Source organism: Podarcis muralis, chromosome 17 (genome assembly GCF_964188315.1).
Source record: "Podarcis muralis chromosome 17, rPodMur119.hap1.1, whole genome shotgun sequence".
Lineage (NCBI taxonomy): Eukaryota > Metazoa > Chordata > Lepidosauria > Squamata > Lacertidae > Podarcis > Podarcis muralis.
Genome location: NC_135671.1, coordinates 31,468,081 through 31,484,507, shown reverse-complemented (window position 1 = coordinate 31,484,507; position 16,427 = coordinate 31,468,081).

The following is a 16,427-nucleotide window of genomic DNA, read 5'->3' as shown; positions in this document are numbered from 1 at the left end:
CTGGTTCGAGGGCTTGGTCTGACCGGGCTGGGAGGGGGGGATGTTCAAGGCCGCCCGGAAATCCCGGCCCCTGGTGCCACGGGCTGCAGCGAGGGACAGGCACTCTGCGCGCTCTCAGGGGCGCTCTTTCTATACCCCAGCTCGCGGTCTGGTTTCTGAGCGACAGACGGCTGAGCCTCTGGCCTGAGCCAGCTTCAGGGTTTGTCTGTTCTGGGACAGGGGTGCCAACTTGAATAAAATATTGGGGGAGTTGCAGATAACCCCCGCCCTGCATAATCGATCACAAGACGCGGTACATGCACACAATTTGAATGGCAATGCTCATCAACTGGGGGGGGGAGGAGCTGGCCCCTTCAAATATTTTATGGGGGGGACCTTGGCCCCTAGGAGTTAGCTCTTATGTTTTGGGATTAAATCCCTGCACTGCAAAGTTTAAGTGTTTGAGGCAGGGCAGGAAGGTGAGTTCTGCCGCACGTTTTCTGGGTCTCCGGGCCTCCACTCCCCACTCAAATCCCCTCTGCCCTGCCAGACGCCAAGCTCAGTCCCTCTCCTTCCCAGAAGTAGCTGTGCTGGCCCAGGACACTTCACCCTGCACCTCCTTCTCAGGGATACAGGATGAGTCAAGAGATCATTTGCACTGTTGCAGGGGGTGGTTTCCTGCATTGGCCTGCAAGAGATCTCTTGGGGGTGCAATGCTTTCTGGGCTGGCACATGGTAGCTTCCCTGGTGGCTGTTAGAAACATGACTTCTCCAGGTGGTTTTGTGTAATTGAGGGCAGCTTAGCAAATGAATTCGGAATTCCTGGTGAGCAGCTGCCTGTGGTTGAATCACTAAAACCTACTCCTTTCCCAGAACTGGCAATGGGAGAATGCAGAAGTCCTCTCCCTTCCCCCTAAAGAGCTGGGAATAATTATTAATAGGCTAGCAAGGAGGGTCATCAGTCCCAAGAGGATGATGAAACGTCTGGAGGAAGCCTTGCTCAACTCAGCGGTTAAGGGAAGAAAAGGCCATCACTAGAGAAGGAAAAACATGGAAAGTTGGGAAGAAAGGCAAAAACCCTTGCAGCACAGGAGGCTGATGAAATGTTAATTCCTTCACTTGTGAGTATTTATGGCAGATATCCAAAGATCTCTTCAGCTTCAGGGTGCGGTGCCTGGCTAGAGGCACTCTCTGAATTACTAGTCAAAAGCCTCATGGATGATGCTATTTCCAAAATGTTGTTCAGTGTAGGAAAGAACCAGCTATAAAAGCAGAGCTGAGTTGCTGCAGGATCTGCAATATTATTTGGAACAGGAGACTGACTTTGTGATATCATGCTAATGCAACAGAACAGATCTGGGCAGGAGACTTTTGGGGCTTCATCCTCAAATCCTTTTTTTAAAAAGCATGTGGTGCAAACCTATGCATATGTACTCAGAAGTCAGCCCTGCTGCCTTCAAGGGGATTTACTCCCTCTGGTTAAATGTGAAACCTTTAATGAGAACTTGGGCTTAGAATTCTTTGATCCAGGTAACAAAAGCAGGTTTGCCATCCAAGCTGATGGCCTTCACACTAACAGGCACGGGGAATATTATACCATACGAGGAAGCAATTGTTTTGTGCAAGAAGCTTATTATGCCTGTTGCCATTTATCACCCTCACCATGAAGTTGTAAGTTCTCTCCCAGGCCCGTTTTGACTTATGTGAGAACACGGGGAAGCAGGGACACCCCTGACTTGGATCTGTTTATTCGTTTAGTTTCAGGTTGCATCCAACCAAGTCTTCCTCAAAGCACATCTGCTTAATTTCCATTAATTTCAGTGGGTCTGCTTTGAGTAGAACAAACACTGGGAAGGACTATATATATATATATATAATTATATGCCACCTTTTGGTAGTATAGCCCACCCAAGGCAGCTTAAAAGGTAAAGGGACCCCCTGACCATCAGGTCCAGTCATGACCGACTCTAGGGTTGCGGCGCTCATCTCACTTTATTGGCCAAGGGAGCCGACATACAGCTTCCAGGTCATGTGGCCAGCATGACTAAGCCGCTTCTGGTGAACCAGAGCAGCGCACAGAAACGCCGTTTACCTTCCTGCCGGAGCAGTACCACCCCGTCTACTTGCACTTTGACGTGCTTTTGAACTGCTAGGTTGGCAGGAGCAGGGACCGAACAATGGGAGCTCACCCCGTCGCGGGGATTCGAACCGCCAACCTTCTGATCGGCAAATCCTAGGCTCTGTGGTTTAACCCACAGCGCCACATGCAACATATTTACATTGGGATGTTCATAATGATTCGACATAACCCTCATCATTTTCAGGGTCAAACTGAAAAAGGCTATTGGACAAGCCTCTCTAGGAAGGAAGTATCAAAAGTGACTGGATATCTGGTATTTGCTCTGCATGGCAGGTGAACCTCAGGTGCTGTCCCAATGTTTCCAAGCGCATATCAGCTCTGCCCCACCTGGCAACCCCCTTCTGCTTAAACCCAGTTTCAGCCAGGGTTGGATGGGCTTTTGGTTCGTTCCCTGCAGTTGTGCCAGTCCTCAGTTTTGTCGGTGACTTTCAGTCCTCATTCCCAGCTCAGCGCTTAGGGATGGTCTGCTGCTTCCACACAGGCATTCCCTTGGCTTCCCTTGGGCACGGCGAACAATGCCCCATTGAGGCAGGCAGAGGGACCAGCAGCCATGCCTAATGCGGAGACAATAAAAGGCCAACTCCAGTGCTGGGACCCACAAGCAACATGGGCTGGAGGACACGGCAGGACGTGGCTGAGAGCCACCCTGGGATCCTCCTGTGGCCCAGCTCCTTAGCAGCTTTGAGAAGGCAGAAGACTTGAGCCAGAGGCCTAACAATGTGCTGTGTACTTGCTGGAAGGGAGGCACCCCTAAGACATATACAGATTTGCCCTGTGTTGGTTGCCTCTGTCCACATTCTGCATCTCCCAGAGGGGAGATACTGGGGGCAGGGCAGAGAAATTCAGTTTGACCTAATTCACACTTCTCAAAGCAATACGCAAACAAAAAAAGCAGTTATCCTTTGAAATTCACACCTGCCCAAACTTTGCAGTGCAGCTCTCCAATCAAAACATGTGCACAAAAATACAGTGGTACCTTGGGTTACAGACGCTTCAGATTACAGACGCTTCAGGTTACAGACTCCGCTAACCCAGGAATAGAACCTCGGGTTAAGAACTTTGCTTCAGGATGAGAACAGAAATTGCATGGCGGCAGTGGGAGGCCCCATTAGCTATAGTGGTACCATAGGTTAAGAACAGTTTCAGGTTAAGAACAGACCTCCAGAACGAATTAAGTTCTTAACCTGAGTTACCACTGTATGTACATTAGGAGAACGTGTGAAAATGCATATCTTGGCGAAAACACCTTAAAAGTGCATTGTATTAGGGGGAATGGCTTGCAAAGAATGTGTATATTGGGGAAACAGCATATAAAAATGTGTCACAGGAGAAATGGGCACCACTATTCTGATGACTGTTTATAGCAAAATTTGCAGATGGCTGCAGAAATGTGACAAAGTGTGTTTAAGAGTGGTAAAATGAGAAACCGAAATCGACATATTAATTGATTCCAAGCAGCCATGTTAGCCCGTTGTGGCAAAAACAAAATAGTGTTTTGTAGCGCAGGATGCCTTTGAAGCTCATTTGAAGAACATTCTTTCCCTTCAAGAATTCTGGACACTGGAGTCTGTTAAAAGTTGTTGGGAATTGTGAATCTGTGAGGGGTAAACAGCAGTGCCCAGAGTCCTTTGAAGGAAGGAACATACTTCAAATGTGCTTCAAATGTGCTACAGTGTGTGCACAGTCTACAACACATATTATGACATCAACTCTCATGGACTTCATTCCGTACCCTATAAGTCAAATAGTTTGGATCCCCACAAAAACCACCCCACAAATCGTGCCAACCAATGCAGTTATGCAAGGAGGTGTTGCAAAAGCTCACTCGATATTCATGGTTTATTTTGAACCACACTTTGGGGTTTTGCAGAATTTGGGGCGTCTTGGTAGGAAGAGAGGTCTGGCTATGTTTGGGGTGATATGTGACTAAAGGCATGAAGGAGGTTTGACTAAACCCTGGCAGCACCATGAATCTCTGACTCCTTTTGCAGGCACCAACTATACGAAGTGTATAGGGCCCTCTGGGATTCCAGATACAGCCTATTACCATCTGCCAAATTGTTCACACTTCAAATATTTCAGAGCCAGAAAGCCAGTGCCCTTAAAGCAGAGATGATCTGCCAGTGGCTAATGTGGCTTAGGTTCCGGCTCTCTTTCACAATCCCTTTTACATTTGCAAGACTTCAGTGCTTGCAAGTGCTTCAGTAAGCATAAAGGTAAAGGGACCCCTGACCATTAGGTCCAGTTGTGGCCGACTCTGGGGTTGCGGTGCTCATCTCGCTTTATCGGCCAAGGGAGCCGGTGTACAGCTTCATGTGGCCAGCATGACTAAGCTGCTTTTGGCGAACCAGAGCAGCGCACGGAAACGCCGTTTACCTTCCCGCTGGAGCGGTACCTATTTATCTACTTGCACTTTGACATGCTTTTGAACTGCTAGGTTGGCAGGAGCAGGGACCGAGCAACAGGAGCTCACCCCGTCACGGGGATTCGAACCACCAACCTTCTGATCAGCAAGTCCTAGGCTCTGTGGTTTAACCCACAGCGCCACCCGCGTCCCTTATTCAGCAAGCATGATATTCAGTAAGCATAATAGACTGTAAAACCTGCAGCCGAAGTAAGGCTAGGAGCTCCACAAAACCTCTCTTTTTACGCTCATGCAGTCAGATTCTGCAAGAAGGCACTTGCTGAGTGTGTGCTTAAAATGCCGTGAGTGTTGGAAAAACAACCCCCCACCCCTCTTCTTCCAGCCTCAACAGTGTTGCCTTGTGGGAAAAGGAAAGGTTTTCTAGATCCCAGCAATAATGGCACAGTAATTGTCCATTTATGATGCAGTTATAATTATTCCCTGGAATGGCTCTTAGAAATGAATCCCTTGACTGACTGCAGACAGATTACCGTAATAGGAGCAACAAGGGAACTGCAAGACGCCCAGAGCAGAGGTGGTCCAGCCAAGATGTATGGCTTGGGTAGTCAGGAGAGGCCCAAGCCATTTTGCTGCCTGAGGCAAAGCACAGGATGGGGTGTTCCCCATTCTGTGCACACAAAATCTGACCAGACAGGTAGGTGGATCTTACTTCAGCGCTGGTGATGGAGCAGAGGCCTCCACATCACCCTATGGCAGCAAGCCAGCTTAGGAGCTGCCCTGGTACACATTTCCAGCCACCTTCTGCCCCATAGAATTTGCCACCTGTGGCTGCTGCCTCACTCTGCCTCATGGACTACCCTGTTGGTTGTCCTCACAACTGGGACACTAGAAGAGGAGGAAGCACAGATTTGGGGGTGTGGCGAAGAAAAGCAGTCTCTTCAGTAAACCTGAAGGAGCGTCTCCACCCCCATCGTTCAGCTTGGACACTGAGGTCCAGCTCCGAGGGCCTTCTGGCGCTTCCCTCACTGCGAGAAGTGAGGTTACAGGGAACCAGGCAGAGGGCCTTCTTGGTAGTGGCGCCCACCCTGTGGAATGCCCTCCCATCAGATGTCAAGGAAATAAACAACTATCTGACTTTTAGAAGACATCTGAAGGCACCTCTGTTTAGGGAAGTTTTTAATGTTTGATGTTTTATCAGTTTACTACTACTACTATTGTTATTCTATTGGAGCTGCCCAGAGTGGCTGGCCAGATGGTTGGGGTATAAATTATCATCATCATCATCATCATCATCATCATCATCATCCCCCAAACCACCCCAGTGCTACCTGTGGAAGCTGATGGTTTCTGCTGCACAGCTTAATGTCTGCAACGCAGAGTAGCCATAATACTGAATGGGATTTCCATCTCTTCACCAGTCTACTACTCACTGCTCCGGAGCGAATGTTCCCGACATTTGCATACATGCTTCCGTTTTCAGCTTCCGGGTTGCAGCTGCCTTCCTTGACATTTGATTTGCCCCTGACGGAATTCTGTAAGGCTAAGCGGTACTGCTGATTCAAAATGGTCTTTCTGTCAGGAGCGATGCTCCCGCTTTCTGCATCCTACAGGCGCTGCCAAGGACCCTGCTCCTTATCCACAGTCTCCAAGCGCTGCGATTGGCCTGTTGCTGAACTGGTTCTGCTTGTCCCAATCCCCAGGGCAGCTTCTTCAGCTCAGTCCTCACCCGCTTTCTCATGCAAGCCTAACCTGCAAGTTCAGACCAGCTCTTTGGTCCAACCACACCCTTGCCTTGGCATTGCCCCTGAGCTTACCTCTCCTCTCCCTCTTTGCAGCATCCAAACCAAGGGAGCCTCCTAACTCCATGAGAGGTCACCTTAGCTTTAGCAAATTTAGGCTTCCTGGGCCTGCCAACCTAGAAGGCTGCTGGCAGCCTGCAAGACAATTAACCAAGCTTAAGGAAAGGATGTGTGTTAGCATTACCTTTGTCTGTGATGGGGTTTGCTTCCAACCTTCTCCTGTTCTGATGGTGTATCACTCAGTGCATCACTGCTTCTGCAGTCCACTGGAGGCATGTAGGGATGCTTTGGGGATTTCTTGCTGGGTAGACATGTTACAGACCTCAGATGGAGATGCCAGGAAGAGCTGGACCGAGGGACCACCCAATGGGCTGTTGAGAGGAGGAGAAGAAAGAGGGGGAGTGGATCTTTGGATGCTGTTGCTGCTGCTGCTGCTGCTGCTGCTCTCTGGAGAGGGGAGGTTTTCAGCCTCCATTTAAAAAGGACATCACATGTGGCTGTCCAACCAAACTAGTTTCCTCTTAATGAAACGGCCACAAAATGAACTTAAATTGCTCTGTTAATTAGCTGGGCCCTCCCTAAACAATTGAAGACTTCAAGAGGAGATGGTGACGGTTCCCACACTATTCACAGCAGAGGTGAGCTGTCCAGGCCCGTAGCAATTCCCCGCCCCCTTCCCTTTGCATGCTAGAAGACACAATACCTGGAGCAGGTGATGCTCAAACTGCTGCCTAGCACTGGGATGAGGAGAAGGGAGTCCGGTGGGTGGCCTTGGGGAGCTGCTGGCTGTTAGGACCCATGGCAAGAATGTGAGACAAGGTGACACTTGGACCAGGCAAAACACGTCGCTGTGTTTTTGAGCAAGAGTGTGCCTTCAGAAACACCAAGCACAGATCAGTTATACCTCTTCTTTTTAAATTTTTATTTATGGTTTTCAATTTTATACATTTCATTAATTTTGCAATCCTTTTAACATTTCAAAACTCGACTTCCTTCCCCCTCTTTCTACGGTTCCTTAAATTAATTTTTTTTATATTTTCTGCATATTCCAAATTAACTTAATCATTTATTCATCTCCTTTAAATATAACTCTTACAATGTAACTCTTTCAATGTAACTCTTATAAAACTGCAGGTTGTTACAATAATCCTGCCCATGTTCTTATCTGTTTACAGTTTGTAAATATTCAATAAACCATTTCCATTCTTTTTTATATAACAAGTTTGTTACCTTGATTTCTTTTTTTTTTCCTGGTAAGTTTCGCCATTTCTGCATATTCCATAAGTTTTTGTATCCATTCTTTCGTCGGGATTCCTTCTTCTTTCCATTTTTGAGCAAATAGCATTCTTGCTGCTGTAGTTGCATACATGAATAAATTTCTGTACAGTTCTGCCCCCGAAATTCCCAAAAGAAAAGCTTCTGGTGATTCGTTCTACCTCTTAACTGTTACAGGATTCTGTGTGCGCTTCTTTTGTCAGTGTGAAATAAATCAGGGGACTGTGGGAGTTGTAGTGAAAAGAGAAGAAAAGACTGGATGAAGAACCTTCTGAGCAAAAATATAACAATATACTTTTTGGCAGATTACCCAAATTACTAAAAAGAGAAAGAAAGAAAAAGTAATAGAAAAAGGCCTCCTGTGTTTTATATACTAGATTCTGCTTTATCTAAGAAAGAGGATTAAAAAAACCAAAAACTTTTCTGTTTTCATGCATTCCACACCATAGTGTATGCTGAAGGAACCTTCCCACCATCAGTCTCCACATTCACATTTGAAATAAATTGCCCCACATTGCAATAAATGTACCCTCCTTAATATATCCCCCTTAAGTTTATGGGAATTCTTCTCAAGCAAGGCTGTCTGCCAGACTTTCAAATACCAATAATGTAAATTATTCAGATCAAAGGTTTTCAAAAATTTCGCCACAGATGCTCTTGACGCTGTCCCCCCAAAAAAGGCGAGGTGAGTTCCTTACTTTTTGCAATTCTCAGAGGTGGATTTATGGGAGCGCAACTGGTTCAGTTGCACTGGGCACAGAGCCTCGGGGGCGCCTCAGGGAGTGCTGCAACTATGGTAGAGAAGGGAAGCCAAGAGGTGGAAGGCATTGATTTTGGCGCCACACAGGGCACTGAAATTTGAGACCCCCAAGGTCCGCTACTGTCCATGTGACTCCAAAAATAGCAGTAGAAGAGCTAAATATGGAGAAGCCATGACTGTCTGTGTCATTATTAAGGTGATTTCCTTAAATCGTTTCATACCAAAGTCTGCAACTTGAGGGCAGCTCCACCACATGTGTTTGTAGATGCCAACAGATTGGCAACCCCTTCAACAAAGGGCTGAGCTGCTTGGCTGTATAAATAAAAGTTGCCTCAGTGTTAAGTAGAAGAGCTTCATTGTTGCTGACACAGTGGCAAGAAGAGGAAGAGAAGGAAGAAGGAAAGGAGAGAAAAAGATGATGAGGGTGACCCCCATAGGTCATTTGGCTCTCAAAGAGGACTTTTCCAACCAGAGAGCACTATACAGTGGTACCTCGGGTTAAGTACTTAATTCGTTCCGGAGATCCGTTCTTAACCTGAAACTATTCTTAACCTGAAGCACCACTTTAGCTAGTGGGGCCTCCTGCTGCCGCCGCGCCGCCGGAGCATGATTTCTGTTCTCATCCTGAAGCAAAGTTCTTAACCCGAGGTACTATTTCTGGGTCAGCGTAGTCTGTAACCTGAAGCGTATGTAACCTGAGGTACCACTGTATATCATTTCAAAGGATGACGAATCCAGTTGGCTGGTTGCTTGGCTGAGAGCTTTCTGTCAGTGCACCAAGTGAGTGTGTTTGGCTGCTTCAGATTCCTCTAGACATGTTTCCTTCTTCCCACCTGCTTTGGAAGCTGGGATAATTACACTTGCAAATTCAAGCTCTATTCCTAAAATTACAACTGTCTCTCTACGGAGAGAGCATGGGTAGGCAAACTAATGCCCGGGGGCCAGATATGGCCCAATTTCCTTCTAAATCCGGCCCGCGGATGGTCCAGGAATCAGCGTGTTTTTACATGAGTAGAATGTGTGCTTTTATTTCAAATGCATCTCTGGGTTATTTGTGGGGCATAGGAATTCATTCATTATTTTTCCCCAAAATATAGTCCGACCCCCCACAAGGTCTGAGGGACAGTGGACCGGCCCCCTGCTGAAAAGTTGGCTGCCCCTGGGAGAGAGGCATGACTTACTTTCCTGTTCCTATTTTGAACCTCTGTGTGTGTGTGTGTGTGTGTGTGTGTGTGTGAGAGAGAGAGAGAGAGAGAGAGAGAGAGAGAGAGAGAGAGATTCAACCCCTGAAAAAGGCAACAACAAAAAAGCACAGGGAGACAACTTTAAAGAACAAGGACGAATCTGTACTTCCCAGTGCCCTGATGAAGTCATCTGGTAATTTTATTAATGCTTATTTGCAGCTACCTTGAATGCTGATGATTTTATCACAGTAGAAGGAGAATGGCTAGGAGCTTTGTTCTCTCCTGGGAATGCAGCCTGGCACTGATTATGTCCTGGGAATGGGGTGTTCCCACCCTGAAGCGGCCTTGGCTCCTGTGGTGTATCCCATTGGAGAAGGCTTGGTGGTGTGTTTGGGAGCAGGTCCAGAGCCCCAGGATACAGCAAACAGGTTTCTCCACCGCCTTATTAGTCAAAATGTTTTTCTTTGTATGAAAACACTCTCAGAAGGCTTAAAGCAGCTTTCTCCAACATGGTGACCTCCCATAATCCCATGGTGCAACTCCTATAATCCCTCACCATGCTGCCTGGGGCTGATGGAAGTTATAGTCAAAAAAATCTGGAGGGCACCAGCTTGGTGAAGGCTAGTCTAAGGTATGGTTGCCATATGTCCTCTTTTTCCAGGACACATCCTCTTTTTCAGGTCTGGTTGCTATATGTCCTCTTTCCCCCCAGCTACGTCCTCTTTTTCAGGATTAAAATTTCTGTCCAGGTAGATTTTTAAAATTTGGCAAAATGTCCAGGGTTTTTCTGTTTGTTTACAGTAACCCAATAATTTTTTTCTGGTGCATTAGACTCAGATCTAAGGCACCTGACTAAGCTAGTCTGCAACAGAGAATCACAACAAAGCAGCATCTTAAACCAGCTACATATTGTATAAATCCCTTCTCTTGTGGCTGAACTAAAAGGATGCTGGCTCAGCTACAATATCTTGGAGAAGGAGTCTGGGAGGGCAAGAGTTAACATGCCCCTGCCCTTAAGGAGAGTCCATATGTACATGTTAAACAGTTTAATAAATTGTTCTGTGCACAATTATGTTCACAAAGATGTGAACATGAGCCCAAATACTTTCAAGTGGCAAGTGAGGGAGCAATATCTCTTATTATTTTGTTGTTGAAAGTTAAGAACATTACTACTAGCAATATAACACAGCTTTTCTAGCCTACATATAGTAGGGGCATTTAAAGTGAGAGTCGTCATAGCGATCAGAAGTTAAAAGTAAAAGGACCCCTGACAGTTAACTCTAGTCGCGAATGACTGTGGGCTTGCGGTGCTCATCTCGCTTTACTGGCCGAGGGAGCCGACATACAGCTTCCAGGTCATGTGGCCACCATGACTAAGCCGCTTCTGGCGAAACCAGAGCAGTGCACAGAAACACCGTTTACCTTCCCGCCAGAGCGGTACCTATTTATCTAATTGCACTTTGACGTGCTTTCAAACTACTAGGTTGGCAGGAGCTGGGACCGAGCAATGGGAGCTCACCCCAAACCGCCGACCTTTCGATTGGCAAGCCCTAGGCTCAGTGATTTAGACCACAGTGCCACCCGCGTCCCTAGTTAAAAGTAGAAGTCCTCTTTTTTGCTCTTCAAAATATGGCAATCCTAGATTTCACAGAAGGCTGTAAAAGCAGGTTCTGGCGCACAAACACACCTCTGTGGTACATAACTATGCCTTTCACAAGGTTTGGAAAGCACAAGAATGCACAATTTTAAATCGCACCGGAAGGAGGATGGGCTGATATTTGTATCATCAGCTGGTATTACTCAGCATGTTTGCTGGGGAATAAGCCCCTTTTAAATTTAGTGCCAATTGCTTCTGAGTAAAGCTTTCTAAGACTGTACTGCTTGAAGTTCCTGATTCAAATCTTTGCTCTCGCGGGAAATCATTGGGGGCTAGGTTGGCCACCTGTCCCTAGGAAAACAGGATCGCCCCGTTTTTGAACATAAGTGTCCCCTATCCCATTTGGACTTCAGACAGGATGCCTTTCCCCCCATATTCAAGCTCAACCAGCCCCAAATGGTGGTTGTGTCACTGTTGGTGCGGCTGAGATGGAGCCTGGCCCGACCCGAGCGACAATAGAGTGAAGGAGGCAAGAACGATCTTCTCCTCTCTCTCCCTTATCCCCTCCTTCCTTCCCTCTTGCTAGTGCTCCTCCTCAGAGAACCAGGCAGAGGGCCTTCTCGGTAGTGGCACCCGCCCTGGGGAACGCCCTCCCACCAGATGTCAAAGAGAACAACAACTACCAGACTTTTAGAAGACATCTGTAGGCAGCCCTGTTTAGGGAAGCTTTTAATGTTTGATGCATTACTGTATTTTAATATTTTGTTGAAAGCCACCCAGAGTGGCTGGGGAAGCCCAGCCAGATGGACGGGGTATAAATAAATTATTATTATTATTATTATTATTATTATTATTATTATTATTATTATTATTATTATCAGCCACCGCCTGCCCCCTCTGCCACCCTGACCTGACCCCTCCTCCTCCTCCTCTGCGCTCAAGTCTCTTCCGATCCCAAATGGGTGAGAGGCTGGCACTATGGCTCAAGTCTCCCAAGGGAGCTGGCCATCTACCCCTGGCCCCTGCCCACCTATGTGAGTCAAGGGGAAAAGCAGGGCCAGGGTGGCGAGGGAGGTGGAAGGCTGAATGTGGGAGCCCCCCTCCACAAAGGGCTGGGGAGGTTTTGGTGTCATGAGAGTGTGTGTGCCCCCCAATCCCCACCCACCCCAACCTGTCCTCCCCCCCCCCACTTGTTCCATATTTTCCCTATCAAAGGTGGCAACCCTACTGGGTGCCCTTTTGCAATGTTTGGGCAATTGTCCCATGCACACATTGGCCAGGCTATGTGCAATACGGGGATGATCATACCAGCCTACTTTACAGATTCCGTGTAGAGATTACTGAGATAAACATCTCTGTAATCTCCACAGCAGGCATAAGCAAACTGGGCCCTCCAGGTGTTTTGGGACTACAACTCCCACCATCCCTAGCTAACAGGACCAGTGGTCAGGGATGATGGGAGTTTTAGTCCCAAAACATCTGGAGGGCCCAGTTTGCCTATGCCTGCTCTACAACAAAACTGTAAGGTAAGCCAGTATTATAATACATTAAATGTCTTTTTTTGGCGATCACTCGTAGCCGAGTAAGATTGTCTTCCATAAACACGGTTTTAACAATGAGTCTGTAAATGACTGTGGAGGCCAATTGTTGGTATTTATACTACATTTTTAAAAATTTGCCTTGAGACAGTCTTTAAACCTCTTTTGTTGACCACCAGCATTACGCTTTCCATTTTTAAGTTCGGAATATAGTCGCTTTGGAAGACGATAATCAGACACCCGCAGAACATGACCAGTCCAACAAAGTTGATGTTGAAGAATCATTGCTTCGACACTGGTGATCTTTGCTTCTTCCAGTACACTGGTATTAGTTCGCCATATTTCGCCCAACGAAAGGTGGCAACCCTATTGGGTGCCCTTTTGCAATGTCAGGATCCTTGGACAATTGTGTCATGCACACATTGGCCAGGTCATGTGCAATACGGGATTATAATACTGGCCTACTTTACAGATTCCTTGTAAAGATTACTGAGATAAATATTTCTGTAATCTCTACAACAAATCTGTAAAGGAAGCCAGTATTATAATACATCAAATGTATGCATGTAGGAGTTGTAATCTTGTTTTTCTCTTCCCCACGCACTGCTCCTGGGTCAGCCTACTGGTTCAAACTCTCTTGCTTCTCTTTATACAGAGAACTAACGCTTCAATAGTTCAAAAATTGACCATTCATGAACCTCACTAGGGTCAGCGGTTCACTTGTTTTTTTGGCTTCTGCATATCTTCTGAACAATGCTGGGAGTCTTGCAACGGAATCATGCCACAATGCCGTTCCCTCTACGGTTGATGCTGTCATAGCAAATTGCAAAGTGTTTGAGGTTAACACGTGTAAAGTCCCAGCCTCCATTTATAGATTGCCGCAGCGTGAGAAATTATTTCCCACCTTTGTTACATCTCCAATATATTCTGCTTTCGAGACGCTTGCAAATTAGCCCACATCCGGTTATAGATAGAGCAGTCAATGCTGTGGGCCTTCTGGGTGTGACAGTGCATGTTAGGTGGCAATTTCCTAACTACGTGTGAATTTGCACTAAGCTCGGGTTGTTGTTTTTTGAGAAACACAAACACAGGCTGTGCCACTTAGCATTTCGCAAAATATGTACAGTACTCTCTCTTTCTCTCTCTCTCTCTCTCTCTCTCTCTCTCTCTCTCTCTTTCCTACTCCTCAAGCATTTGCCTCTCAGTCAGGCTAATGATTCAAGACTCTCTTGCTATCTTTCCTTTTTATATATATATATAATTTTTATTAAGGTTTTCAAAATATTACACAAAGAAAAAATAAAAAGAAAAAATACAAAATAAAAACAGTTAAAAACAATTCAATCTTTCCGTGTCTTATCTTTCATTTGCCTGTTCCCCGGACTTCCTCACACCTCCCTTTTTTGTATCCATTTCAATTAGTTGGTTCAGCAAATCCTTTCCCTCTTTGTTTTTATCCTAATCTTTAGTCTTAATATATTATAACTTTAAATTATCACCTATTAACATTCCATTTTTTCACATCTTTTTAACATTACTGCTAAAAACCACTTAACTTCAATCCAACATCATTCTAACATTCATTAATTTTGCAGTATTTCTGTAAATAGTCTTTAAATTTCTTCCAATCTTCTTCCACCGACTCTTCTCCCTGGTCTCGGATTCTGCCGCTCATTTCTGCCAGTTCCATATAGTCCACCACCTTCATCTTCTCTTGCTATCTTTCCAAGAAACCTTGCATGGTTTCTTGGCTTAGCATAGCAATTCCCTGAGCTCTGTTTGCACTGCATGCAATTCTCCTAAAATTTGGTCCACGGCTGGTGCATCTGCACGTCAGCAAGAATCGAGAAAGGAGTAAGGTTGAAAATGGGATGTAATAACCAGAAACACAGACTAAAATAAGTGCGAGATGCAAAGTGGGCAAGGGATAGTTATGTACTGCTCCAGATTCTGCTGAATGCACTCCATCTGCCCATCTGCCTGTGGGTGATGAGTGGAGGAGAGATGCAGTCCTACCCTGAGTAAATGGATCCATGCTTTCTACAACTTTGCCATGAATAGGAGCACCCAGCTAAGTGTCTCTGAAGAGTTGCTGTGTCCTCAACAATGTGGGATGAGTTGCTAGGGACTTTGGGGGAAGAGAGCATCTGGAGAAGATTTTCAGGGGGGTACAGAGGGAGAAGGAATGGGAAACATCCAACCATTAACTTCCTCCAATGTTTACTCAGAAGTAAAGTGCCACAATGTTTAGCGGGCATGGAGCAGGTTACTCCTATTATGTTACGATTGCAGCCTAAATGAGTGAAGAACCTAAATCTCCCTTTCCTACAAGATGTGCAGTACGGACCAAGTTTGGCATAATATCCCCTCTGAAAGTATTCACAACCCCAAAGGGGAATGTATATAATTTCAGTGTATTCAAAACCAGCAAATGTGCAAATTGCACCTTGTAAATTTTTGGAGATGAAAAAAGAATCTATCCGATTTCATGCATATGTGGTGATTCTGCAAGATTACAGTCTTAAAAAGGGTGTTGCGTATTCCCAAGATACCCAATAGTGATGAATTTAAAATATTTGTAGTGTTGGCTTCATTTGTGGGATATGAAACATGTTAAAAACATTTTAGGTGCCAGGAGAATGTGTACAGTAGCAATTCTGAACCATCATCTTTGAACTGATGCCTGGGCAAGATCTGTCAGATTGCAGAAATAGGTAAAGATAACTAAAGAATAAGGAAAGGGGGAAATAAATTTACTGAAAGTATTGAAAAGCAAACAGGCTGATTCATTTGTTTTCTTTATTGTAAGAGTTCTTATTGTCCTACATCTGCATTGTAGTCTAGCAGTGTTTAAGCAAATTCTTCTTTTTCTTGTATAGGACAATGACAAAACCACAACTCTTTGTTTGAAACGGGAGCAGTTTGAAACATGCAGCAAAACCAGCTAAAAGTTTCGAGACATTTTAGGTCTGAAAGAACAGCAACTCAAATCCATCACTGACATTTATAGAAAGGTGTCCCCACAAAATAAATAGGGACAGTGATTAACAACTCTGAGACCCCTCATTCTTTGGAATGACCCCAAGGGAATGACTCCTTGTTGTTGGGGGTCACTGGAATAAAAAGTACATCACTCAGAATGACCTTCATGAGGTCTAAACCTTCACAACACCAGGCAGCATAAATGGTAGGAAGAGAGAATAGTGAAACTGTCTAGTGGTAAAATTTTCCCAAACACAACATCAGCTTATGGAACTCACTGCCACAAGATTTTGTGATATCAACCTATTTAAAAAACAAAACAAAAACTTTAGACTTTTTTCTTTCTTTTTTGACACACAGGTGCATTTCAGCACTATAATGGCTGAAATAGTTTTCTTTTCTTTTTTTTTAAAAAAGAAGGAAACAGGGAAAGGATTGAGAGTCGCCATTTGGTGCCAGTAATGAATTTTCGGTGCTGAATTTCAGAAACTGAATGCAGGTTATGAATGAAGATTTTCTTGTCCGTCCAGATTTCGACAAGTTTGGCAGCTACGGCACAGCAGATAGAAGGTACGCTTCAGTGTCTCTTTTTGTTTCTAATTTCCTCTGTCTCCGTTTTTTATTATTTTTAAAGTTGAAAGTTCTCAGGTCCCTAGATGACACCACACATTTTGGTGGCCTGCATTCTGAGTGTCAGCATTTCCCCATTCCAGCATTGCCTCACCTTGTGGTTACACCATCTTGGTCCAGTTTTGTTAATCTCAGCAAGCAGCTTCAGGAGTAACCTCCACATCTTATCACTTTCTTT